At 38.5% G+C, this 27,539-nt stretch overlaps 1 protein-coding gene and 1 pseudogene across 1 annotated transcript in view; one reads left to right on the plus strand and one right to left on the minus strand.

The window, feature by feature from the left end:
- Positions 1–371: 371 nt before the first annotated feature.
- Positions 372–1,643, minus strand: LOC132422423 (probable ATP-dependent RNA helicase DDX4 pseudogene; annotated as a pseudogene).
- A 10,507-nt stretch (positions 1,644–12,150) lies between these two features.
- Positions 12,151–27,539, plus strand: part of TMEM232 (transmembrane protein 232) — a 378,932-nt gene continuing 363,543 nt past the window's right edge. The window contains 1 exon segment of the mRNA XM_060007168.1: positions 12,151–12,165. The gene's annotated coding sequence lies outside the window, so the exon portion shown is untranslated.

Below are 27,539 nucleotides of genomic sequence, written 5' to 3' on the forward strand. Positions count from 1 at the left end.
CCTAGCTGATATTTATTGTTTCAATTTTCCTTACTAAGAGATCTTAGTAAACCTTAGTTGGGAGGCAATGTGCAATTTTTCTTTAAGGAAAATTAGGCAAATACCACAGAAAGGCCAAGCAAACTCACAGGGTAGACATTTGGGTGGAAAACTGATATAAATATCTTTCTCTCTGGAAAGGGCAAAGAAGTTTGATTCTCTTGAGTTGTGCCTTTTCTTGTTTCCATCTGACTGTTTCCTCTTCCTGTAATCGTGCTGAAGCCAAAGAACAGGACAAGAGGGGGCAAGTAAATTAGATAGAGTGAAGGACATCTCCATAGGTCATTCCTATTGATTAAGGAAGAGCAAGTTCATCTTAATGAAATTCTCAATCTCACAGGCTGGAAGTAAGAGCTTTCCTTCTACTCCCATTGCGTTAAATTTCTTTCCATCTTACGTCCTGAAGAATATTTTGTCATCTCTTCTGGTTATTCTCTATTCTCTCCCCAAGTAAACTGTAACCTCTTTTCAAAAAAAATTTTTTTCAAGACATTTAGAATGCTTTAATTTTTCCACTTAACACCATTTGTATCAGTAACTGCAATATTGTAATTTTTAGCCTCTCACATTATCTAGTCAGTAAAGATTTAATTTTTTGAGGGTATGAGTAAGAACAGGAAGACAGGAGACACAGAATGTCAGACTTCACACTTGTCTCAAAAATTAAAATTATTTTCTTTGCAGCAAAACTATACCACAAACTTCAGTGATTTAGCTTTAATCCCATGATTCATCATCTACTGGATTGGGAGCTTGTGAAAAAGAAAATCTTGCTGTGTTCAGGGTGCTCTTGCCCTGATGATTCTTTTCAGGATCATCAGATGCAAACACATTTCCTCTTGTTCTGTCACGGAAGCCAGGAACACATGTGCTCAAGGCACTTTCTTCCAGCTGTGCAGAACACCCTGTTGAGCATCTGGTGGTACTTTCATTGGAGGCTGTGCTGTATGGTAATCTGAGCATCAAAATAGGAAATATCTCTGCCAGCGTTTCCACAATGACCAGTACACTGGATTCAATGAACACATCATCAAAACTGATAACATATCAAACATTTTCAATATCTAGCCCTCTGGCAGCTACTGAAGTAGCTACGAAAACTGGGCACTTTCCACAATGAAAATCCCCAAGAGTTTGCTTTTTCTCTCTGTTCCAGACCACCGTGAATACATATGGTTGCTATTTTTTTCCTGACAAAGAAAAGTTACAATAAAATCTGCTTTCTTCTTAGTTTCAGCAAAAACTATAGTTTTTTCGTCACCTATGTTTTGCAGAATTTCTACAAGTTTTTCTCTTTTTCAGTACTAGCCAGCTGGGAGAATGGTCTGGTGAACATCTCTACGTGCTCTGCTCACTTATCCAACAGCCACAAACAAATAGTTTAACTTTTACAACTCCTCAGCCAAGCTTTGAATTTCCTCTGGGAAAACTGCACTGAGCAAAAGGGTTTGATGTTCCTTTGATTGCTGGGAAGGAAATTAGCTTCTTCATTTCTGGTCCAGAATCCATATCCAGCAGCAGTCATCTAAAATTAAATATTTGAGTTATCTGAGACCAATGTTTTCTTTATCTGTGATATCCGTTCATCTTCCAGGAGTAGCACATAATAATCATAGCCTTGTAATGTCTGGGTGAGAGCAAAAGGGGACACCATTCTCGGTTCAGGCACTCTTGCTAGGCAACTGACATACTTCTTTGCTTTTATCCTTACGCGTTCTTAGAGATAGGGATTATTATTTTCACTTTTCATACAATGAAACAGAGGCTCAGAGAGGTTAGATAATTGATCTTCTAAGTGGTAGAGGCAGGAAACCATCTGGGACTTTATGGACACGCTAATCTGAGAATAAAAATGCTAATAGGAATCTTTATAAAATTGGTCTGCCTTTTGAAACATTCTTGTCTCTTCTGCCAAAGAGAGGCTGCCCCAAACTTCCTATGAAGTGAACAGAGAAACACTGTGCTTCATTATATCTACATTAACGATGGGCTTTAGCCAAAACTGAAAGGTAGGTGAGGTGAGACTCAGGGGCTTTTCTGTGTCTGCGCTTGGTGGCTCTCACTTAGCTCCATCCATGAGGTCACACCTGACCTGAGTCTGGGCCAACTTCCAGAATTAAACTCCATTTCCCTTAGTGCTGCAGTCTTAGCTGGTGGTCATGGAGGCAAAGTAATCTCAGAAGAGAAATGTCATGAGGAAGTTTAGTTTATAGAATTTGGAAACAAATACACTGGGTTCAAAAAACATAAGTCCTCCACTTATTAGTTCTGTCACTTTGGATTAAGTACTCATTCCAAAAATTTGGAATATGGAAATTTCCTCACGTGGTTGGTATGAGGATTAGAGACAATGTAAATGAAGGGAAAGGCTCACAGTAGGTGCCATTAAGATGTAGCTATGACTCAGAGCTTCTGGCTGAATTTTTGGTAGATACAAAGCCTGGACTTTTCCAACAAAAAAAAAAAATAGAAGAAAAATTTTAGAGATTTATGATCTTACTAAAGTCAAAAGTATTTACTTAAATAATGTATAGTCACCTCAGCTAAAATGAAAAAATATGTACATTTGGAACTAGTCTTCAACTTGGGCTTACCCTGCCTGCTTTGGACTGTCACCCTAACTTACTCCTCTTTGGCGATTTTCTAGTGGGAGAATAAGATTGGAGCAGCCTCTCTTTAGCAGATGTCCTTTTTGTTGGCACTGGGATCCTGCTGGGAATAGGACACTGTCCAATGTGCATCTTCCTCCCCCAACTTGGAAACAAATGGAAAACTCCCGTGAAAGTGTTGAGAGACAGTTCCCCATGGATCTCTCAGGTTTCTGCAAAATTTGTAAGCAGCACTAACTGCCCTTTCATTCTAGTTTATCTTCTCACAGATTTTGTAGAGGGAAAGCCTTGGAAGATAGAGTTGGTGTCTCCGTGTGGAGCAAAGCACAGCCTTGCATATTGTCCAGTGTTTCCCTCTGGGGCTAAGGTTGATAGACTTGCTCTAAGGCCATAAATAGAGTCAGATTCTCTATGCTCGGGATTCCACTACCTGCTCTGCATCCACTTGGGCTCCCTCTGCCTCAACACCACGGTACCTGGGGAGTAAGGAGAACCAATCTGAACGTAAATCTCGTGCTGCTTGCTATGCTGTGATTAGTGAAGTCCATCATCTCTCATCCAGGATTCTCTTGCCTTCTGCCAGCATGAAACTGTGACAGGCAAACTTATTAACTTGAGAGTAGGTAAAAATTCACATCCTTTACAGTTCTTGACGCAGAGCATGTGAAACCACTGAAATGTACAGTTGTCAGGCCAGAGGACTCAGGAATCTCTTCTGATTAGGGAGTGCAGGTGGCTTAGAGAAATTGTTGCAAGAGAGGTAATACCTGAACTGCATTTTGAAAGATGAGTACAAGTTGGCCAAGTGAGAAAGGCTAAGAGAAGAATTCCAGGAAGAAGAAATGAGACATAGTTATGCATATGTTTGTGAGAAATTGGAATATTAGAGCTCAAATTGCAAGGGGATGGGCGTGGCAGGAGGTAATCTACAAAGCAGTCTGAGAATATATTGAGTAAAGAAAGAAGAAAAACTGATTTCTGGATTTTCTGCTCTGCTAAGCAGTCTCATGTGAACGGTCTCATTTTACTAGCACAGCAACTTTCTTAGGTTAGGTATTACTAAACTTTAAGGCTCAGAGAGTTTAAATAATTTCTTTAAGAATAATCAGCTAATAAATACTACAACAATGATGTAAGACCAATGCTCTTTCCATACTGTCTTCAGCCAGTCAGTGAGTAGCGTTTGATTCTTACTCTGTAGGTAACATCAGGAACCATCTGGGTTTTTTCTTTGTTGTTGTTTGTCTGTTTTGCTTTTTCCTTTAGGTCAAGATGTCCTAATCAAGTCCATCATTTAGAAGCAGCATGAGGCTTTTGACAGGCGTAGTCTGGGAAGAGTGAGACTAGTTACGAGATAACTGTAATGTTCCACTTGAGCATTTTTAAGGGGCCTGGAACTGGGTATATGGAGAAGAGAGAATAATTAATGGAGTTTGGAAGTGTAGTATATATTTATTTAACTTTTTATTTTATGTTGGAGTATAGCCAATTAACAATGTTGTGATAGCTTCAGGTGCACAGCAAGGCAACTCAGCAATACATGTACATGTATCCAGGAAGTGTAGTATATTATAAAGGTGAAATGATTTAGAAAAAAGGCACAGAGGTTTATAGCTTGGATGACTAGGTGATTTCAATTAACTGAAATAGGTGATTCTAGTTAAGGAATTTTGAGGGGCAACATTATTAAGTTTATAAAATAAATGAGATGACAAACAGTAAATTTCTGATAGTGAAATCTCAGGCAGCTTTTGCTTTATGGAAGATAAGTTTTGGAATAAGAGATGTTCAGTTTTTCATTGAGTGGACAGATTATTGTTTTCATTGGTAATTACAGCCTAATAATTTAAATCATAAAATCCTGCAGATGTGAGACAGCATTTAACGAAGGTGTTTACCTTGCAGTAAGAAACAAAAACACACACAAAATGTTATCAAGTTGGTTGCCTGGACCTGAGATGGGGTCCTAGTCAGGGCTGAGACCCCTTATCTCAGCCAGGGAAGTTCTTTTTCTGCTAGATTTGCACAGCCAATAACAAAACCAATGCTGAGACTGAAACAGCACAAGTTTTATTCAATGGCGAAAGAATGGAGAAGCGGAAACTTAATTCACAAATCAACTTCTCAACCCACTTGGGATGGAGATACCATACACATACGCGGGTCGAGGTAAAAGGGAGGGAATTGGAAAGAGTGGGAGGAATATTCATGACTTATCTGAGAACAGGGGTATGGTTTGAACCTGGAACTAATGCAACACTCCTTTTCAGTCCTCTTTTCCAGTTGTTGTCATGGCAACTGTCAACTGTCTTGTCACTGGTGTGTCATTTAGCATGCTAGTATATTACAGTGAGCATATAATGACGATGAAGGTCTACTGGAAGTCAAATCTTCTGCCATCTTGGGCCTAGTTGGTTCTAACCAGTTCTTGTTTTTCTCTTTGCAACTTCCTCCTGAAACTTAGATAAGAGCAATTGGTTTCCATTCAAGGGAGGGGAAGGAGGGGAAGGGGTATGATTACAGGGCAACAGACTTGGTCACAAATAGATATTGTAAGAAGGATTAGAATGCTAATTTACCCACTCAAACTTTTACTGTATTTCATTTAGTCTAATTAGTAATTAGTATTTTACTGAAATAATAATTTCTCTCCCCAACTAAATAATTTTGGCTCAAAACAGTGGACAGGTTTTTTTCTTTTCTATACCCTCTCATCATTTCTCTCCAAAACCCCCTCCAAAAATTGAGTCCTGGAAAAGATTTGAAGCAAGGGTGCTCATGAGCAGGAAAAAGACCAACATTTCTTTAACTTTGGTGGTTAACTTTACTTATTTTTTATTCTTGTTTGTAAAAAGAATGCCTGAATGATTCATACCATCTGTGGATTTAAGTGAATTCTTCTATTACTTTGAGAAAACATAGCTTTTCTTTGAAAATGAAAAAGAAAAGCTCTTTTACAAAACTTTTTCTCAAGTGAAAAGATTGTGTATATGTGCATAGCAAGTTTTAGATTACTGTTTAGTCAGAGCTCCAGTTAACTGGCTGATTCACCACCACCACTAATGCCAGGATAAAATTTCTCACTTAATGATAATGACAACTGGTTGAATGTAAACCAATGTTCATTCATTCAGATATATTGCCTAATAACTGACTCATTCTCAAGTGGATTTTTTTTTTTTTTTGGTGGAAACACACACACACAAATACAAGCAAGAGAGAGAGAAATAATAGCAAAATGGGAGCTGTTACATGGTAGAAGTGAACACTTGAAGGGGTGATTTCTTTATTTATCACCGTGCAATGCAATTTACACCTCAAATTACTGTACAGAAATATTCTAAATGACAGTTTGAATGTTTAAATATGAAAGTAAGGGTATTTCTTTTTACATTACAAGTATGAAATTAGCCATGGTAATGTCACCGGTGGAAGGGCGAGTTCCTCAGTTCTTGTACTCTCGAGGGAAAGAATTCAGTTGAGAGACATAGAGCAGTTCTAAGTAGCAAGAGCTTTATTAAGCAAAAAGAAAGTACACTCCTGAGAAAGGATGAGAGCAGGCTGTCTGGAAACCAGAAGCAGCCCCACAATGGGGTAGGGTTGGGTTTTTTAGAATGGTGGTCCCTCCCAGTGTCCTGCATCATTTGACAAGTTGATCGACAGCTTTAGGTTATATAACTTTTCTCCTAGTGCGCAGGTGCTTACCCATAAGCACCAAAACGAAACTGACAGCAAAAACCACAATGCTGATTTATTACAAATATGGCATAATGAACCTCATGTTGCTTTGAGTCACCTTTTAGATCTTGGTGTGCCTGTGCCAATCTTTGCTAGCGGTTTTATCTTGCTTGGTCCTGATATGGCTGGAAACCTAGCAGTGGTTCTTGGCCACAAGAGGGAGGCTCTCTGGGTGTGTTCTGATCACAGTGTCCAGGTTGGGGAGGGAAAGATGACCCCATCCAGGATGGGGTGGGGCCCGCTTATGTCTGACTAGCTAACTAATATTTCCCCCTCAAAAGTTGGGACCCTAAAATCTTTGGAAAGATGGACTTCATCTCTCTCTGGCTGCTTCCTGCTGAAAAGGGGCATAGAGGGGTTTAGGGTCCCTCCTCTTGCTGACTGTTGGGTTCCTGTCCACTTGTCCTGGGGGGTCAATCCAAAGGTCCCATGTAGAATAATTTTGTCTCTTGGGTGTTGATGGGCTGATACCCTTAACTGAGGACCATCTGAGGTTTTATTGCCTGCCACGTCCGAAGTTGCCCTGGGCTCTGTCCCCGTGATGATGGTCCTTGATTTGGGAGCTGGCCAGAGCTGAGGGCCCCTTCATTTCAAGGCCATGATTTGGTCAGGGGCCAACCCAAGGTCCCTTCGGACTTCGGAGCAGTCCCTCTTCCAATGGCCAAACTTGTAGTATTGGGGCATGGCTTATGGGGCCCCTTTGTCTCTGGGCAGTTTGTCTTCCAGTGTTCTGGTTTCCCACAGTGATGACACTTGCTGGGGGGAGCCTCCTGGGAGCAACAGGGGGTTGGCTGTCAGACCTGTAATATTGCCAGTAGTTGAGCCTGCCTTTTAACTTTGTGTTTTTCTTTCTCCCTCTCCTTATCCTCTCTGTCTCCATTGTAGAAGACAGAGGAGGCTGCCCTAAGGAGCTCTGTGGAGGTGGTATTTGTTCCCAAGGCCATCTTTTGTATTTTCCTCCTTATGTCTGAGGCAGCCTGAGTGATGAAGTGGTCATTTAAAACCAGTTTCCCTGCCTCTGAGTCAGGATCCAAATTAATGTATTTTATGAGCACTTCTCTCAATCACTCAGAAAGTGGAGAGATTTTCTTGTGGTCCTTGGTCATAAGTGGCCAGTTGCCCATAATTAACAGGTTTTAGTTAACAATTATACTGCTTACAGTTAGTTTACATTGTTCATTGTTTATTCCCTCAACTGGGCAGAAGAGAAAGTGGTCCCTTCAGGTTAACTCAAAGGTCAGGGTTAATTGCCTGAACTTGTCTAGATATTTTTCAGGGTCATCTGAAAACTTCCCTAGATCTTGTTTTATCTGAGTGAGATCCTGCATGGAAATTGGAACTCTGACTTTTATGGGAAGCCCGGAAGGCCGTATTACCTCCTGGAGTGGACAAAGTTTTGAGGAGTTATGGGATCCCGGGTAATAGGGCAAAGCATCAGGGGGTCCAACGCTGGGTATAGTGAAGAAGGGTCTGATGATGTTGAACCTCCTTCTTTACCCCAGAAGGGAGTTCCTGTAGACAGGGCTTATTGGCTGGCTGATGATTGTATCATCAGGAGAAGGGGAGGGAACTTTGGTAGACAAATTAAGCATTGCCAAGACAGCAGAGTTTACCCAGCAAGTCTTGCAGAGTTCGGGGTTTTCCCTCAAGGCAAAGAAGACTTGGACATAAGGGACCTTGCTCTACTTGCCCATCTTTTGACAAAGAGGTCAAGTTGGAGAATGGTATTGTAATTTAAACTCTCATTTCAGGCCAGATTTCTCCCTCTCTTAGCTTATATTAGGACCATGCTGTGTTGCAAAAGAAAATTAATTGTTCCCTCTTTAAGGTTTAGGGATCAAATTTAGCCAGATTCTTTAGGATAAATCCTAAGGGTGAATCTTGAGGGATGGACAGTCAGTTGTCCATCTGAAAGAGAAAAGACGAATGTGCATAGGGGTCTTGATGAGTCCCTCAATTCCCTTATGGCCTTTTGTGGGTGAGACGTCCCTCACCGCTGATCCTGCCGGGCAGAACACATTTCAGTTCTGACCCCAGGGCTACTGTCTAGTGCACCTTACCACATGCCCCATCCTGAAGCCATTGTGGCTTCCCTGAGTCCTTTCTCTGGGTACTTTCCCTGTATGCCTTATGTCCGATCATCAAAGGTCCAAGATTGGGATGTAGTCCCTGGGATTTAGCATCTTTCCAATTTCATCCTCTCCTCAAGTCCTGTTGACCCTGTTTAAGGATGATCTTAAGGAACAACAAGGAACTATCTTCAAAGTGAGTCTTAGTAAATACAGACCTTAATTAATGAAACTAGGATTTAATATTTAGTGAAACATAATTCTCTCTTTCTTTTTTTAAATTACCCTCATCTCCATCAAACACAGCCACGACTAATTTGTTTTCAAAATAAGTTTGGTCCATTGACCACATAGACTCTTCCATATTGACTCCGGTGTAACTTCTCAGGAGTCTCAGATTAAATTCCCAAAAGGCATCTCAAGGCTAAGAAAGCCACACCAAAGGCTTGCCATCAGATTTTGCCTAGGTGAATTTCTCTCTTCTAGAGGTCCCCAAAATATTTAGAGATTCCTGTACATGTCAGGAGACAGTCGTTTTATTTACCTGATAAGGCTGTTCATAACCCAACAGTCTCCAGTTTTTGGAGGGACCAGGCAGAGAGAAAATAAAAATGTTTTAATTTTACCCTCAGGGGTAAATTACCAAATTGTTGTTAATCATAAGTAGCTTGAGGAGAAGGGCTTTTCTAGATCAGAAAAACAAAGATTAGAAACTGGTAATATGTAAGACAAAAGTCATAAAAATTATAATCATGTTTAGCAGTTCATTTAATCCCATGTAATTAATTTTTGTTCTGTTTGAGTCCAGCTTTTCCATTAGTTTTGTTGACCTTGTCTGATGATTGAGGATGATAGTTACAGTGATAATTTTAAGAAGTTTGTGAGATTTCTGTTAAGGATTGTACGATTTGTCCAGTGAACTGGGTGCCTTGATCACTGAGATTGTAGAAAGTATACCCCAGATGGAAAACACATTTTCTAACCATTTCCTTTTCATTGTGAGGGCATTCGCCCTGCAGCCAGGGAAGGCTTTAACCCATCGAATAAAAAAATGAGGTTTGCCAGGGAACTGAGAAAAGCCAAGTGGATTTTGGATTTCCCATAGCCCTGACTGTTTTATTTATAGTTATTGTTTACCCGTTTAAATTCTCTGGTTTAGGTGTAGACTGTTGTTATCCTACAAGGACAACAGGAGGGCGAAAGTCTGACAATGACGAGCTAAACTTTTCATAGAAGTGGCCAAGAGAACTTTGTTCTCTTAACAGAGAGAGAGAAAAAAAATCAAATTCCAGTGTTATATTAGCTTACTATTAACAACAAAATTCAATTACCTAATTAAATTCAGTCTAGTCTTAATCCTGACAATTTACAAAATTCTTTTCTCAAAGTTCCTTTTTCACAAACCTTTTATCACTTTCTGGATCCATATTAATTTGTCCCATGTTTTCTCCATACCTAAGCAACCAGCCCTAGGGCAAAATTATTCTCCTCTTTTCCTCAACAAAAATATATGTCCAGTCTTTATACCTTCTCTTGCGTTCAACATATCCTATTTGTTTTACACACTGAAATACTTCCCTTATCACTTTAGCAGCTTTTATTATTACAATTTGTAACCTTTAAAAGACCTTAACAAAACCAAGAAACAAATCATTGAATTGTTATATTAACATTTTCTGATTGGCAAACTTAAGATACTTAAGATTTCTATTGGTCCTTGGCAAGTCAAGTTTTAAATTACTACCCACTTTTTCAAAATTTGCGTTTTACAAAGATGGGGGAGATAAGGTTTCCTGGAAAAGACCAGGTAGGACATTTGCATTTCAAAGACATAGGAGGAGAAAGGCAAGTTCCTCCTAGGAGGATGTCTGTTTGTTTCCTTAAGGCCAGAAGAAAAGCTTTGCTTTTTTTCCCTCAATACTTACAAGCCTCTTAAAATAAGTAGGGGAGGTTTGGGGAGTGGTAAAGTGTTGGTGAACTTTGGATTAGTCAAGGTAACAAACAAGAGCCAGTGGGAGAAAAAGCTACCAGAGTCCCAGGGCCTAAATTCTTAAGAGGGGGAGGGAGAAGACCTAGGCCCTGAGCCAACTAAATGGATTACCTTTATCACTGAAACAAAAGACAGAGAAGCAAGTAGAGGTAGTGCTGGAGTGCCACAAGGCAGTGATAACAATACAAGGCAAAAGTTCCCCTCAGGATATGGTCCTTGTGCTGTTGAAGAGGGCTACCTCTCCACAGAAGTAAAAAAGGCAACATCCAACCTGCTGGCAAAGCTGGCCAGGAGGCTCAAGGATCAATAGACAGTCTAAGAAGTTAGGAGAGAAGGAGGATATAAGAGAAATCCAGGACAGGAGGGAAGGTATGAAGTCATGACGCTTCCCAAGAGAGATTCGTAAGCCTGCCGAGAAAGGTACTTGACCACTAAGGGCTGGGTTGCAAATCTAGAGGAGGATGCACAGAGTCCCCCAAATGGGGCCACTGATGCAGTTCCAGTGTCCTGGAACCAGACTGGGACTAAGAACAAGTAGTGACTCCTAAAACTGTGCCACTGTGCACTGGTGTCGAATTGAATCTCAGAGACAGAGTTTTGAGTGAAGTAGAAAAGAATAGCTTTATTGCTTTGCCAGGCAAAGGGAGACACAGGGAGCTCATGCCCTTCAAAACTGCGTGTCCCCACCTGGGAGGATTTGGTGAGGAGTTTTATAGCAATGGTTCAAGGGTGGGGTTGCTGATAACAATCAGAATGTGTGCAGGGCCTGCACTCCTTTAATCTGGCCTCAGGTAGTCTCCTAATGAGCTTCCCTGGTTCCTTTAATCTGGCCTCAGGTGGTCTTCTTTGGAATGAAGAATGCTAACAACTTCCATTTGCTGGGGGGGTTTTAGTTCTGTAAAGAGCTCAAAGATATTGTTATGTATATCCCTTGAGGTGGAACCAGGACCCTGCCCCAAGGCTGCTCTATTGTTTCCTGGCTGCTCCTCCCTTATCTCTTCGTTCCCTCCCTTCCCTGATTAGCGACTGTTTGAAAGGCTTCCGTACCCAGGAGCCCCACTGGGTGCTTCTTGGTTTCAGTAGGGAGGGGGAATTGGGCTCTAGCAGCCACAGAGGGGAAACTCACCTGACCAAGTTGCCAATTATTTGCTGCACGTTAATTTGGACGTCTGGTGGTCATCTTGGTGGATCTTCTTGAGTCCAGAGAGATAGAGTGATAGAGGAGAAGGAGAAAGATCAAGGGGAGAAAAGCCTTGGCCTCAGTGGACTCCTTCATGGTTGGAAATTGTATTTCCACCAGGTCCCAAGGACAGCGTCAGCTGCCACCCGAGTTTAATTTGGATCTGCACGGCCTGGGGGATACCCCCTGCCACCCTTAACTGGGGATCGCCGTAACACAGTAAGTGGACTGAGATTGTGCCCTGTGGGTCTTGGAAAGCAAACAAAGCAGAGATTGAGAGGAAGCAAGTTCTCATGAGAGAGAGAGAGTGAAGTCAGGTGAGACATACAGTTTACCTTGGCAGCAATCTGAGTCACAGCACCAAATATGTCACTGGCAGAACGGTGATTTCCTCACTTCTTGTACTCTCGAGAGAAAAATTCAGATGAGAGGCATAGAGCAGTTTTAAGTAGCAAGAGGTTTATTAAGCAAAGCGAAAGTATGCTCCTGAGAAAGGATGAGAGCAGGCTGTCTGGAAACCAGAAGCAGCCCCGCAATGGGGTAAGTTTGGGTTTTTTAGAGTGGTTGTCCCTCCCTGTGTCCTGCATCATTTGACTGACAAGTTGATCGACAGCTTTAGGTTATATAACTTTTCTTCTAATGTGCAGCTTCTTACCTATAAACGCCCAAGGGTAACCCGAGTGGGGTGGGGCGGGGAAGAGGGAACCACAGTGCTAATTTATTACAAATATGGCGTAATGAACCCCGGTTACTTTGAGTCACCTTGTAGGTCTTGGTGCGCCTGTGCTAACCTGTACTGCGGTTTTGTCCTGCTTGGCCCTGCTGTGGCTGGAAACCTAGCTGTGGTCCTTGGCCACAAGAGGGAGGATCTCTGGGCGTGTTCTGGTCACCAGTGTCCTGGTGGGGGAGGGAAAGATGACCCTGTCCAAGATGGGGGGGACCCACTCATGACTGATCAGCTACCTAACAGTAATACTTCTATTGGAATTTGAAATACAATTTTTTGAAACTTTGCTTTAAATAGTGGGAGGCTCCAGCCAGAGCCAAAATCAGTTTCAACCAATGACTTTTATTTCTGCTAAATAAGTTATCTAAAATTTCTTTGAATAAAGGAAAGTGTAAACAACAGATGTGGTAGGCAGTTTTTTAAATGCATGTTATTTACATGTTTTGCTATTATTTTATTAGCCCTGTATGTCAAACTCCTTTGGACTCCACAAAGTATTCTCCCAGAATTCTTTGTAGCTATATATAATGTTTTAGCAATGGAATCATGGTTTATTAAATGATTTTGGTAAATAATTACTCTATGAATCATTAAAATTGACTGTTAGCACTAACTTTTAGCTGAGTTCCAGGCAGATTTAGATAAGAAATGTTTGACTATGTACTCATTTAGAGTGCAGTCAATAATAAAGTATACAACTTCCAGTTTGATGTGTTCAAAGCTTGGTTTCATAGGAAACCAAGATATTTGTTTGCTAAAAATACTATTGCAGTAATCAAAAGTTTGATCTGCAAACATAAAGGCTTTAGAAGTTGAAGTGAATTTTCCTCTCTAGGGCAGGGTTCATCAGGCCCTGATCCTCATAATGTTTTTTTTTTGTTTTGTTTTGTTTTGTTTTTTGCGGTACACGAGCCTCTCACTGTGTGGCCTCTCCTGTTGCAGAGCACAGGCTCCGGACGCACAGGCTCAGCGGCCATGGCTCACAGGCCCAGCCGCTCCGCGGCATGTGGGATCTTCCCGGACCGGGGCACGAACCCATGTCCCCTGCATCGGCAGGCGGACTCTCAACCACTGCGCCACCAGGGAAGCCCCTCATAATGTTTTATAAAGAACCAAATGGCAAATATTTTCAGCTTTGAGAGCTGTATGGTTTTGGTCACAACTACACAACTCTACTACTGTAGTGTGAAAACAGCCATAGACAAGACATAAATGACTGAGCATGTCTATGTTTCAATAAAACTTTATTTATAAAATCAGGTTATAGACTGTGTTGACTGAAAAAAAAATGCACAGCTTAAAAGTTGAGAGTTATGTTTTATTCGGAGGACATTCTTAGGACTTCAAGCCCAGGAGGCAGCATCTCAAGTAACCCTGAGAAAACTTCTCCCAGGAGATGAGGGGGGAAGCCAGGATATATAGGAGTTTTGCAACAAAGGACAGGTAGTCTGAATGTCAAAAGATTATTGTTAATTAAAGAAAGCCGGATATTTCAAGTTAAGGAATTTAGCACTTTTCTATGTATGGGAAGATGCAAGAGTCCCAGGCTCACCGAAATCATTCCTTTGATATGCACCCCAGCTATCTGGGGCCAATATCCTGTGTTTTCACATCCTGAGTTTCCTCAAGCTGCACCCTTGGGGGTGGCTGCAGTCTGATGACTAGTAGATGGCAGGTATCCTTTGTTTCCTTCCTGAGTTCCCTTGGGGCTCACCATCATGGGTGGCTGCAATTGCGTATGACTGTGACATCCTGTGTTTACTGATATGGCAGGCAATATTTTATTTCTCACCTGTATTTGGCCAGTGAGCTATAGATTCTGTCAGGGAGGAAGAAATCTTCTTCTACCCTTCTAGGTTCTTCTATGCTGTCCTATGAATTTAATTGACTTGAGACAAGATTAACAGGAGAAAATCAAATAAAAGTTTAATGAGATGTATGCATAGGAGAAACCCAGGAAAACTGAATAACTTATCAAAATGGCAGAAACCTTCACATTATATACCATCTTTAGCTAAAGACAGAAGAGGATTTGTCATGTAGAGGTTTGGGACTTCAAATGGGAGGAAGGCAACTGACATGAAGATGAAAAGGCAAATGTTTGGTAAACAACTGTTTGCTGGGCCATGCAGAGACAATGGGACACAGAGTGGACTCTGATCTTTAGGCCTCACTTAGAGTTGCCCCCCCACCGCCCCTATAGCCCGTGTTCTTTGCAGATATCTCTGGTGATAGCTCAATTCCCTTTATCCAGATTCTTTAGGCAGCTAAGAGAGAGGTAAAAGGAATGACTTCCTGAGTCTTCTGTTTCTTGATTGTTTCAGCTTAAATTAATCCGCATGCCAAAGAGACGTTTTAGGGTGGCAAATTTTGCTCCCCTACAATTGCCAGCCCCTAGTTTAAATTATTCTTGTATTTGCATTCAAGCCCCCATTCTCCAGAACCTAGTATAATACTTCAAAGGACATAATTAACGTTTGTTGAATGCAGAAATGAATTGTTAAAATAGAATGATGAACGGGGCTTCCCTGGTGGCGCAGTGTTTGAGAGTCTGCCTGCCAACGCAGGGGACACGGGTTCGTGCCCCGGTCCGGGAAGACCCCACATGCCGCGGAGTGGCTGGGGCCGTGAGCCATGGCCATTGAGCCTGCGCGTCCGGAGCCTGTGCTCCGCAACGGGAGAGGCCACAACAGTGAGAGGCCCGTGTACCAAAAAAAAAAAAAAAAAAAAGAATAATGAAATAAATATACAAATTCATTTACAAGTTTAACAAGTATATGTTCAGTATCAGACACAGGACACAATTCTAGGCTCTAGAGGTACCACAGTAGACTAAACAGGTCAAAAAATAAAATCCCTGCCCTTACAGAAATTACATTCCAGAGGAGCAAGAGACAACACACAAGATAAATAAAAAAGTGTGTGGTATGTCAGAGGTAAATAGCAAGTAATAAAGAAATAAAGAAGGCATGGGGAATAGGGCTTGATAGAATTGCCATTTTAGATTAGGTAGGGAGGGAAAGCTATCTGTAAAGGATACATTTGAGTAAAAGCCAGAAGGAAGTGGGAGAAACATGTTCCAAAAATAAGGAAGAGTAAATGCAAAGGATCTTAAAACTGTATTCGTGTTTAAAGGTGTCAGTTCTTCTATATTTTCTTTATATTTTTAACAAAGCACTTTTTCCAAATAAGATATTATTAACATGTAATGAAATGCACCCATTTTAAGTGTAATGAAGGTAGTTAATGACGTCATGGGATTCGTTAGTTCTTGAGTGTTTAGTCCCTCAAAAATAAATACTATCCTAAAATAGCCAAAGAATCTATTCAGAAAAGTAAAGCGTAATCCAAATAAATGAAAAGAGAATTTCTTACACACATTTTATACTGGGTAACTATTTAGTATGATGGGGTTCAAGGCAGGCTACCCCAGGATGTGCCACTTTGTTATGTGGATTATTTTGAGCTGAAGACAGCCAAGGCCTAACAGACTCAAGAAGAGATTTTCACCTCCCATTCAACTGCCTAAAAGAATTTAGACAGAGGGCCTGCTCCGGGAATAGGGCTGTCACCAGAGGATAATTACAAAGAGAATGGGCTAGGTATAGGAAGATGGGGGGAGCTCTGCAGGGCCTGTTTCTTTAAGGTCCTCTCTGTCCTCAGTGTCTCTACATGGCATGACAAAAATTTGTTGGCTAAACATCTGCTCTTCCCACCTTCCTATGAACTCTGTTGTTTGCCTTTGAAGCCCCAGACCCCTACCCTTTTCTTCTTAGCTCAGGGTGGCAAATAAGCTTCAATTGCCTGACTGTCTTTGAGCTTCTCATGTCTATGTGAGGTTACCGTAGGTACAAAATTAAATTTGTTTTTCTCCTGTTAATCTCTCTTATGTCAATTTAATTATTAGACCAGCCAAAAGAACCTTGAAGGGCAGAGGAAAAATTTTCTTCTGCTGCAGTAAGAACATCAGTTTGATACAATTTATTGGCTCAATGACTAAAAAATGACTTGTCTAGTTTCCATTTTTTAGGTCATCTAGTGATTGCCATTATAATTCTCATAATATGCTTAATCCTTGATTTCTTGAGGTAATCTTTTAGACAACTGTGTTGTTATGTATACAGTAGACCTCCCTCTTCACGTATCTAGTGAGCACTTGAAACGTGTCTGATGATGTACTCTAAGTGCCAAATTCACATTAGATTTCAAAGATTTAGAGAAAAAAATGTGAAATAATTTATTCATAACTTTTATATTGATCATATGGTAATATTTTGGATATATTGGGCTAAATAAAATATATCACTAAAATCAATTTTATCAGTTTCTTTTTCCTTTTTAATGTGGCTACTAGAAAATTTAAATTTATAGCGTTAGCTATCACCTCCATCAACTTACATATTATCTTTTTGTGTGTGTGTGTGTGGTGAAAACATTTTATTTTCATTTTACCAGTGAAGAAGCTATGGCTTAAAGAGGCGAAATAACATGGATAGCAAACAATAGATTTTTTTTTTTTTTTTTTTTTTTGTGGTACGCGGGCCTCTCACTGTTGAGGCCTCTCCCGTTGCGGAGCACAGGCTCCGGACGCGCAGGCTCAGCGGCCACGGCTCACGGGCCCAGCCGCTCCGCGGCATGTGGGATCCTCCCGGACCGGGGCACGAACCCGTGTCCCCTGCATCGGCAGGCGGACTCCCAACCACTGTGCCACCAGAGAAGCCCCAAACAATAGATTTTAAACATCTACCCATTTCAGTACGTTTAGGAAGTATAACATTTAACCTCTATACTATTTTCCTTCAATATGAGGGGGAAATGCTAAAGACAAGGTGGGGAAGAAACCTCAGTACTCAGGAAAACATACCTCAAGCATGTTATTGATCATTAAAGTGAAGTATCCAATCTGATGATTTGAAAGAACATATCTTCTTATGTTATTATTATGTGTTTGAATAGATATGTTTCATTGCTTACAGTACTCAGTGTGGTATAACTCACTAACCCCTGTTGTTAGAGGGCAGCAGCAAATTGTCAATGAGACAAATAATTCGTGCTTGTCAGGAATTGAGAGAATGTGCTACATAAACCATGCCAGATATTGTAATCATGAGTAAAACTTTAAAAGGAAATATTTTAATGTTTTCCTCCGAGTTGATTACTGTTAAACACGTGTATAAAATGTGTATCACTGTACACTAAGATAAAATTGCTGTGTTTCCAGTTATTTCTTCCTTTTTAGTACTTTTTGATCTTTCTATTTTTACTTTTCATCCCTACTCATATTTTGAGTAAGATGACATTTTCATATCTCAATCACTGCTTCCTTTATGCTATTTCTGATCTGTTTTGCTTTTCTTCACATACTTATGTGTATAAGTAAGCTGACACTGCCATTTTTTAAGCTATTGCTTTTTTTTCCTTGTCCTGTGCATCTGCTTTACTTTTCAATTAACATTCACAGAAATCCAGAGGAAAGTAATAATAAGTTGGAAGACAGTGTGAAACATGGAAACGTGGAGAATTATGTATTTTCATCCCACATCCTTCCAAAATAGATTTAAGGTGACTTTCAGAAGTACATAGAAGAAGATGAAGAGCAACAATGGGTCAGAAGAAACTATGGAAAATGCACATGAGAGGGAAACAGATGGAAAATAGGAGAGGGAGGGCAAAAAATGTAGACCATTAAATTAAGAAGTGCAGAAGAAAGGGTATGGGGAATAGGCAATATTTAAGGAAATGCCTGATAATTTCTTAGAATTGATGGAAATGTCAGTATGCAAATTCAGAGGCGAAAACATCCAAAGCAAAGCAAATAAAAAGAAATCCACACCTAGAAATATAGTAGTGAAGTTGCTGAAAGCAAAAAATGAAGAGAAAAATCTCATAATCAGCCATAAAAATAAGATGAATTGTCTTCAAAAGATTAAATGTAACATTAAAAGCTGATTTCTCAACAGGTAGAGTGAAAGTCAAAAGGTAATGTAATGTCATCTACAGTATAATAACTGAGGTAGCCAACAGAAGATCCACACTATAGGAAATTATAAAATATAAAAAAGATGTGCTTCAAGCAGAAGGAAAATAATTCCAGATTAAGTCAGAAATGAGCAAAGAATGAAGAACAAACACTGTGGTACAGATGTAAGAAAATACAAATAATATTGGTAATATAAAATTATAACTGTAATGTATCATGGTGCTTAAATACCATGATGATACAGAGAGAATTAATGTTAGCATATAAGGGAACGAGTGGGACAAATGAAGTTAAAGGATTCTAAGGTCATTGTATTATCCACAATGAAGGTAAAGTAATTGATAAAAAGAGGCATTAATAAGTTACCTGTAAATATTTTTATTTGTGGAGCAAAATTATTGAAAGAAAGAAAATAGAATACATAATTTACAAACTAGGAAGCAAAATAATAATAATAAAAATCCAAAAGAAGGAAATAAAAGCAAAAAGAAAGAGAATAGATGGAATATAAAGAAAGCAAAAAATATAATGGTAAATTCATACCCAAATATATCAGTTAGTACACTTAGTGTAAATGAATGAAATATTTGAGTTATGAGACAAACATGTCAGGCTGGATTAAAAAACCAAAAAATATATATGCTACTTACCTTAGATACATACAACTCATAAAAATACAGATATCTTAAAAGTATGGAAAATGACTAATTATAACAAAAAAGCTACATAGCTATCTTAATACTTCATAAAAAAAGACTTTAAGAGAAAATAATTATTAGAGTTAAAAAATCCTTTATAATACTAAAAGATTCAATTTACCAGAGAGATAAAGTTATATTAAATCTATATGCAGTCAATGACATAGCCTCAAAATATGTAAAACCAAGATTGAGAATTCTACAAGGAGACTCGAAGAGAAATACTGAAATCCACAATCATTATGGGAGGTTTTGACACAATTCTCTCAGTATATGGGAGGAAAGAAAAAAAAAGGAAAACAAACAAAAAATCAGTAAGTAAGCTTAAGGAATATTTAAACAACATATTTAACAAATTTCCTTAAGTGAGTACACATTAGAAAACTCATCCACCGATTGCACATTATACTTTCTTTTTTTTTTTTTTTTTTTTTTTTTTTTGTGGTACACGGGCCTCTCACTGTTCTGGCCTCTCCCGTTGCGGAGCACAGGCTCCGGACGCGCAGGCTCAGCGGCCATGGCTCATGGGCCCAGCCGCTCTGCGGCATGTGGGATCTTCCTGGACCAGGGCACGAACCCGTGTCCCCTGCATCGGCAGGTGGACTCTCAACCACTGCGCTACCAGGGAAGCCCTACACTTTCTTTTAAAGCACAAAACTTACACAGAAAAGTCCACATACATTTAAAAGACTTAAATCATATAGAATATGTTCTCTGAAGTTAAAATAGAAATCAGTAACAAAATGGTAACTAAAACATCACCTTATATTTAAAAATTAGAAAATCTCTTCTAATTCATAGATTCAATTTAAAAATCCACAGAATAATAAAAACATTTTAATTTAATATAAGAATATTACATATCAACACTTGTAGGTTTTTACTAAAACATCACTTAGAATGATAACCATAGCTTTACATGTATGAGTTAGAAGAAAAGAGACTGAAACTTAATGAGCAATGCCTTCATGTGAGGAAATCAGAAAAAGAATTGAAAAATAAAACCAAAGAGTTTTGTAATGGTGGAGGAGCTTGTATGGGGCTAATCCTAACACAGATAACAATTATAAGCTATAGACAAAATTTAAAAGGTATGTATTGATGCCACTGGAGTGTGATTAAAATTGAGTATGACCCTTGAAAGAAGGTAATTATTCTGGGTGAGATTCTAAAATACATGACTTTTTGACTTAGGGCACAAGGTAGTTAAGAACTCAGGCCATTTATTAGCTTGACAAGTCAGAGGATGGACATCAGGGCTACTAGAGTGGCTGGAAAGAGAGAGGGGAATTTTGGGGAAAAAGAGATCCACAGGTTGTGCAGCCCAAAATTAGGTATATAAACTCAGTGAGAATTCTTAAGTGATCCCTGAAGTGCATAGACACAGTAGAGGCTCATGCAGCCCAGACCAAAATAAATAAAGACAACAGCTGAGCAGTGATTTTTAGTTGATGTGGATGTAGGGCACAGAGTTTGGAGCTTAAGACAGCCAAGTTAACTGCTTCCCAAAACAAAACTCTGCAATTTTCAAAAACAAAAAGAATGAGTCCAAAATGTATCCTCTACAACATCCAATATATAATAAAAAACTACAAATCATATGTACAAACACAAAAATATGAACCATAGTCAAAAGAAAAAGTAGTCAAAAGAAACTGATCCTGCTGGAATTAGTAGACAAGAACATTAAAACATTTATCAAAAGTATGTTCAAGGAAATAAGGAAAAGTATGTCTATAATTATTGAACAGATAGAGAATTTCAGCAGAGAAAACTCCACTGAAGGACCAACATTCTGGATCTAAAGTTACAATACAAAAATGAAAACTTTATGGAATGAGCTTAAAAAAATATTGGAAACAAAAGAAATGCCCAATGAATTTGAAAATAGAGCAATAGAAATTATCCAAACTGGAGAATAGAAGAAAAAGTATTGTGCCAAAAATAAACCAGGCCTCAGGGACCTATGGGAAGTTAAAAAGCTGTCTAACATAAATGTAACTGGAGTCCTAAAAGAAGAAAAGAAATAGAAAATGAAACAGAAAAAATATTAAACAAATAATGAACTTACATATATAATGAACTCAGCTCATCTCAAGCAGAATAAATATAAAGAAAATCATGCACATCATAGTCAAACTGTTGAAGAGAAGAACAAAGAGAAAATCTTGAAAGCATACACAGGAAAGCAATACATTAAATACAGGAGAAGATTGATATAAGTGACAGATAACTTCTGACCAGAAACAGTAGACGTCAGAAAAAAATGGGACTTCTTTAAAATGTACAAGAAAAAAAGTGTGAACCCTGAAACTATATCCAGTGAAAATATTCTTCAAAAATGAAAAGAAAAGACATTTTCAGATAAACAAAAACTGAGAGACTTTGACATCAGTAGATATACACTACAAAGATTGCTAAGGGAATTTTTTAAGACTGAGGGAAACCAGATAGAAACTTGAAAGATATAAAAAGCAACAGAAGTATTAAATATGTGGAGCAATGTAAATTATTATATATTCTTTCTTAATCTGCTTAATCTTCTTAATCTGTTTAAAAGATATGAGTATTTAAAGCATTGTATATTAGGGATGGTATAGGTAATATATATATATCATAAATACAACATATTTTATGTTAGCTAGCAAAGGAATAGGAGAGAGAATAAAGAAAAATTTGTTAATATATATGCAATTATATTCATCCTGACATAAGAAATATTCATAACATCTCAAGTCCTCATTATTGTAGTTTAGGTTGGTTATAGTTTATTGTCTTGTGAGAGGTGACCCAAGCTTTCATCCCTGAAGGGTTGTTCCATTAGCGTTCATGCCTGTAATGGGTGTTTTAATTTTCCCTTAATTTGCACCACAAAATATGGAAGTATTAAGAGTAGATCCAGAGAATTTCTGCATTCCAGACACAGTTTCTCCTGCCCTTGTTGTGTGATAGCAACCTATCATCATTTCTGCAGTCAGGATCAATTACCCTAGCCAGTAAATAAATAACCCCTTCTTGACCCGTTGGTTCATTAACAAGAGTATTCTAAATCCACCAGGTGGCAATATCATCTCCTAGTTTAATGGAATCAATATTACCTTTCTTGGTAGAAGAAACATTATGTCTTTGTGAATTAAGACCTCTAAACAAGCAGAGTCTAGAGCTGTGAGGACAGGAAACCACTCCCGTGTCTAGTCTTAACTCTAAGCCTCTTAAATCCTGGCCATGAGAGAAAAAGGACAAAAATGGTCATCGATTCAGAAAATATACTCTATTATGGAGGACATTACTACAGCCTCTCAAGTGTTTCCTCCAAGCTGGTACCACAGTTCAGTTTTTAAGATATCTCACTGTTGACACAGGTCATCTGTTTAGAGTGACAAGGAACATGATAAATTTCCTAAGCATGAGCTGATTGCCATATTTCAATTGCTGAAATACGAGTTCCATGGTTAGAAACAATTCTGTGTGGAATAACATGACAGTAAAGAAGACATTCTGTGGGATAATGGTTGGTGGTTTTGGCAGAAGTAATATGGTCAGGGAAGGCAAATCCTTTTCAGAGTAAATATCTACTCCACTGAGAACAAAGTGTTGTCCTTTTAGTGATGGAAATGGTCTGATGTAATTAATCTGCTACTGGTTCCCCTGGTGAATCATGCCATATCAAGAGTTCATTGTTGCTTTCTGTTATTGGGAAATTAGGGACTCAGCAGTGGCTATAGCCAAATCAGCCTTAGTGAGTAGGAAATAATTTGATGAGCCCATACATAACTTCTGAGCATGCTTGCATGGCCAATTTATTCATCAGCCACTTATCAAGTACAGGGGTAGCTGGGGAATGAGACTGATTTATATCCACAGAAAAGGTTATCTTGTCCACCTGATTATTAAGATACAGCTTTGTTCAGATTACTGTTTGGTGAGCATTCAGAAATATCTTCACAGTCTGTACACACTTGGAAAGTTTCTTCCACGTAGCATTTCCTCAGGTCTCCTTTTCATCATTTATCTAGTCATGCTCCTCTCAAGTCTAATCTCCCAGCCAACCCATCAGTCCTTGCTCATGAATTATTATAAAAGTATAATTCTGGTCATCTCTCCTGTCAGATAAAATGAACAGTCAGAATGTTGTCCACTGCGAGAATTTTCTTTTAACACTCTCAGGGACATCCACGAAAGAGGCTATATGCCTTAATTGTCCATAATGCAGAACACTAAAAGGATAATAAGAAAAGAGTATAAACAACTTTCTACCAATATATTTGAAAACTTAGATGAACTGGACAAATTTCTTGAGAAACTCAACTACCAAACCTGACACAATATGAAATATACAATCTGAATAGTTCTGTATCTATTAAATAAATTGAATCCAGTGGAGAAAAAAAAAAGAAATTGAATTCAAAACCAGTAACCTTACTCAGAAGTAGCCTCCAGACTCCTAGTTTTTCTGGTGAATTCTATCATATAATAATAATCTTACACAAATATTAAAGAAGAAACAATAATAGTCTTATACAAACTCTCAAAAAACAGAGGAGGCCACAAGACATCCACATTTGCTTTTATAATATATACAATTGACCCTTGAAAAATGCAGGATTTAGGGGCAACGACCCCCCACACTGTTGAAAATTCAAGCATAACTTTTGACTCTCCCAAAACATAAATGCTAACAGCCTACTGTTGACTGAAAGCCTACCGATAACATAAACTGTCGGTTAACACATATTTTGTATGTTATATGTAGTATATACTGTATTCTTTCAATAAAGTAAGCTAGAGAAAAATGTTATTAAGAAAATCATAATAGAAAATATATTTACAGTATTAAACTGTGTTTATTGATACTATAAGTTTATTTACATCATCTGTTTACAGGATGAATCATCTGTCAGTACCTATATCAATATTGTCTTAAATGATACAAAGCACTGTAGATGTTATATTGTATTAGTAGTACTAGACATCAAAAGTGAAAAGATAATGTGAAAAAGGAATCCATATTTATAGGTATAATGATTCATGCATTGATAATGAAGAAGCAGCAGTACAATTGCTTTATGGTAAGCTAGTGTAATCCATACTAGTGTTTCATGATGGTATAGCCTATACACTAATGACTAAATCACTATCAAATTTTTATGACATACATTATTACAACCATATTCATAGTTCAGTACTGGAAAAATTGTTACATTAAAAAAATCCGCTTACCTGTGATGATATACAGTTTCTCCAATCATGAGAGGGAGAGGCATACTGTATGGTAATTCATTTTTAAAAGCAAATTTATAAAACAGTAAGAAAACTAACACATTGTTAATTTTATACTAAGTATCACTCACCTTATGCCTATGTAAGGATAGGCTATCCACTTCAATACAAGTCCTGCACATGATGTTCTACATGATGAATACTTAGGCAATGATGCTGCTGACACAAAAACATGTCATGCAGTCTTGCTGTACAGTTATTAGATTTTCACATAAAGACACACACATATACAACAAAAATATTTATTAACTGTATGGCATGATGACTATTTACTATTTATTGAGTGGAAGTGGATCATAATAAAGGTCTTTATCCTCACTGTCTTCACGTTGAGTAGGCTGAGGAGAGGAAAGAGGAGGGGTTCGTCTTGCTGTCTCAGGGGTGGCAGAGGCGGAAGAGGTGGAGGAGGGGAAAGAGGAGGCAGGAGATGCAGACACACTCAGTGTAACTTTATGGAAATACATCATAATTTCTGTCTGACGTTACTGCTTTTTCATTTCTCTAAAAATGTTTCTATACGGTACCAATTCTTCTTCAACCATTTCCTTTAGTTTCAGTGCCCATATCAAAGAAGGGTCCATGTTGTAAAAGAAGTCAAAAGCAGTCTTGAATTACCAGAACCCTTCTGCCAGATTATGTCAATTTGTTTTCTGACACTGCCTCTTCTATATCTTCTTCCTCCTTGTCTGGCAGTGGTTTGGAAGCACGCATGTCCGTTAAGTCGCCTTCTGTTAATTCCTCTGTTGTGATCTCCTTTAGCTTTTGAATTTCTCTAAGATCCATATCCTGAAACCCTTCCCCCCGGCCTTTTTTTTTTTTTTTTTTTTTTTTTTGCCGTATCCACAATCTCTTTCATAATTTCCTTGGTTGGCTCTGTTGTAAATCCTGTGAAGTCATGCACAATATCTGGACACAGTTTTCTCCAGCAGGAATTTATTGTTTTGGGCTTGATGGCTTTCACAGCTTTTTCTATAAAAAATATGACATCTTCAATGGTGTAATCCTTCCAGACTTTCACAACGTTCTCTCTATCAGAGTTCTCTTCCACAGCATTGACAATCCTTTCCATAGAGTACCATGTGTAATGCGCCTTAAAGCTCTTTATGACCCCGTGTTCTAGAGGCTGAGTTAGAGACATTGTGTTTGGGGACAAAATGACCACTTCAGAGCCTTCAGTGTTGAACTCACAGTGTTCTGGGTGGCCAGGGGCATTGCCCCAAATCCAAAGAACTTTAAAAGGCAGTCCCTTACTGGCAAGGTACTTCCTGACTTCAAGAACAAAGAATTGGTTGAACCAATTCAGAAAAAGCGTTCTCATTGTCCAGGCCTTCTTGTTGTACAACTAAAAGACTGGCAGCTGGTGTTTATCTTTTACCTTCAAGGCTTGAGAGTTAACAGCTTTATAGATAAGAGCAATCCTGATCATAAACCCAACTGCATTTGCACAAAACACAGTCTTAATCTATCCCTTCCTGCCTTAAATCCTGGTACTCACTTCTTCTCCTTACTAATAAATGTCTTTTGTGACATTTGTTTTTTTCCAAAATAGGGCAGATTTGTCTTCATTAAAAACCTATTCAGGCAGATATTCTTTTTCCTCAATGGCTTTCTTAATAACATCTGGGAATTCTTCTCCTGTTATCTTTATATTTGTTAAACCAAACTTCTTTCTAAAATTATAAAACCAGCCTTTGATGGTATTAAATTCTCCAGCTTTAGATCTTTCACCTTCCTTTTGTTTTGAGTTGTCGTATAATGACTTCACTTTTTGTTGAATCATATTATAGTCTATAGGTATGCCTTTCTTTTAGCAATCCTGCTCTCACATAAAAGCTGCATTTTCAATATGAGATAAGAAGGTATTTCACCAAAAAATGCAAGGCTTTCCTGCCTCTTGGTGTACCTGCAGTGATGGATTCGCAAATTTCCTTTTCTTTTTTCTGCATTGGTTCTTAGGCTGGATTCATTTATCTTGAAATAACTGGCAACTGCAGCTGCAGACCTCAAGCTACAGTACATATCAAGTAATTCAACTTTCTCTTGTAATGTCACGACTCTTTCTGCTTCTTAGGAGTACTTCCAGCATCATTAGTGGCAATTAATATGGGTCCCAAGGTGTTATTCAAGGTTTACAGTGTTGCACTAAACACAATGAAAAATATGCAAGAACTGTGAGAGATCACTTTTTACTGCCACACACAATTTATTGGAGAGACGAACTGCTCACTTTGATGATTAGCATCACATGGTGTTTTAAGCAGATACTCATAACACTTGAGTTCATAGCAATAACAACAGGAGGTGGCTATGAAATTATTACAGTAGTACAGTATATACTGCAGTTAATTTTATTAAGTTATGATTTAGTACTGCATCTTTATGGTTTTTTTACATGTCTATTGTGAAAGACCTTGTGTATGGTCTGTAAGTGTTTGTGTGCATAAGTTTTGATACATTTTAACTTTTATAATAGATCTGTGCATATTTTATGGTAATAAATGATGGACTAGTATCTACATATATTTTATGTACTCATGACATACATAACTTTTTCTTAATTTTTTTATGTTTCTATGGTATGTGGTTCGTCTGTGAGTTTTTTTCAAATTATGCAAAACAAAAAATTTCCCAATATATTTATTGAGAAAAATCCATGTATAAGTGGAGCAATGCAGTTCAAACCCATGTTATTCAAGAGTCAGCTGTATGTGTGTGTGTGAAACAACCACGAACTTTACAGAAAAGAGAAAAAGAGAATTTTTTTCCTGAATTATTTCAGAATATAATGCAGATCTCATGCCTCTTCACACTTCATGCTTCTGACCTAGAATGTTGGAGGTTAAAGGAGACCCCATGCTGGCAGAGTAATTCACATGGAAATATTGACCCTGAAGTAGGGCTGCTTTTACATAGTGGGAATAGGGAAGTGTATGTTTTGTGGCTACATAATCCACAAAATTATCCACAGAATTCTTCTTCATACCTGTCTGGTTTTGATGGTAAATGGACAAGTGCAGTAGCCATAACCTGAGAAGGGTATCATGACTGGAAACTTAGACATCTCAATTAATAAGGTGGATAAGGTGAACAGAAACTTTCAGATGGCTCAAAGAAACAGCATTTGAAACTGAAGTGAGGTAAATGTAACTAATGAAAGTAAGTGCTATTTCTCTCGAATAATATGCAAATGAAAATACTTGATCCAAGAATTACTACAAACAGGAAAAAA

The sequence above is a fragment of the Delphinus delphis genome, chromosome 3 (genome assembly GCF_949987515.2).
Source record: "Delphinus delphis chromosome 3, mDelDel1.2, whole genome shotgun sequence".
Taxonomy (NCBI): domain Eukaryota; kingdom Metazoa; phylum Chordata; class Mammalia; order Artiodactyla; family Delphinidae; genus Delphinus; species Delphinus delphis.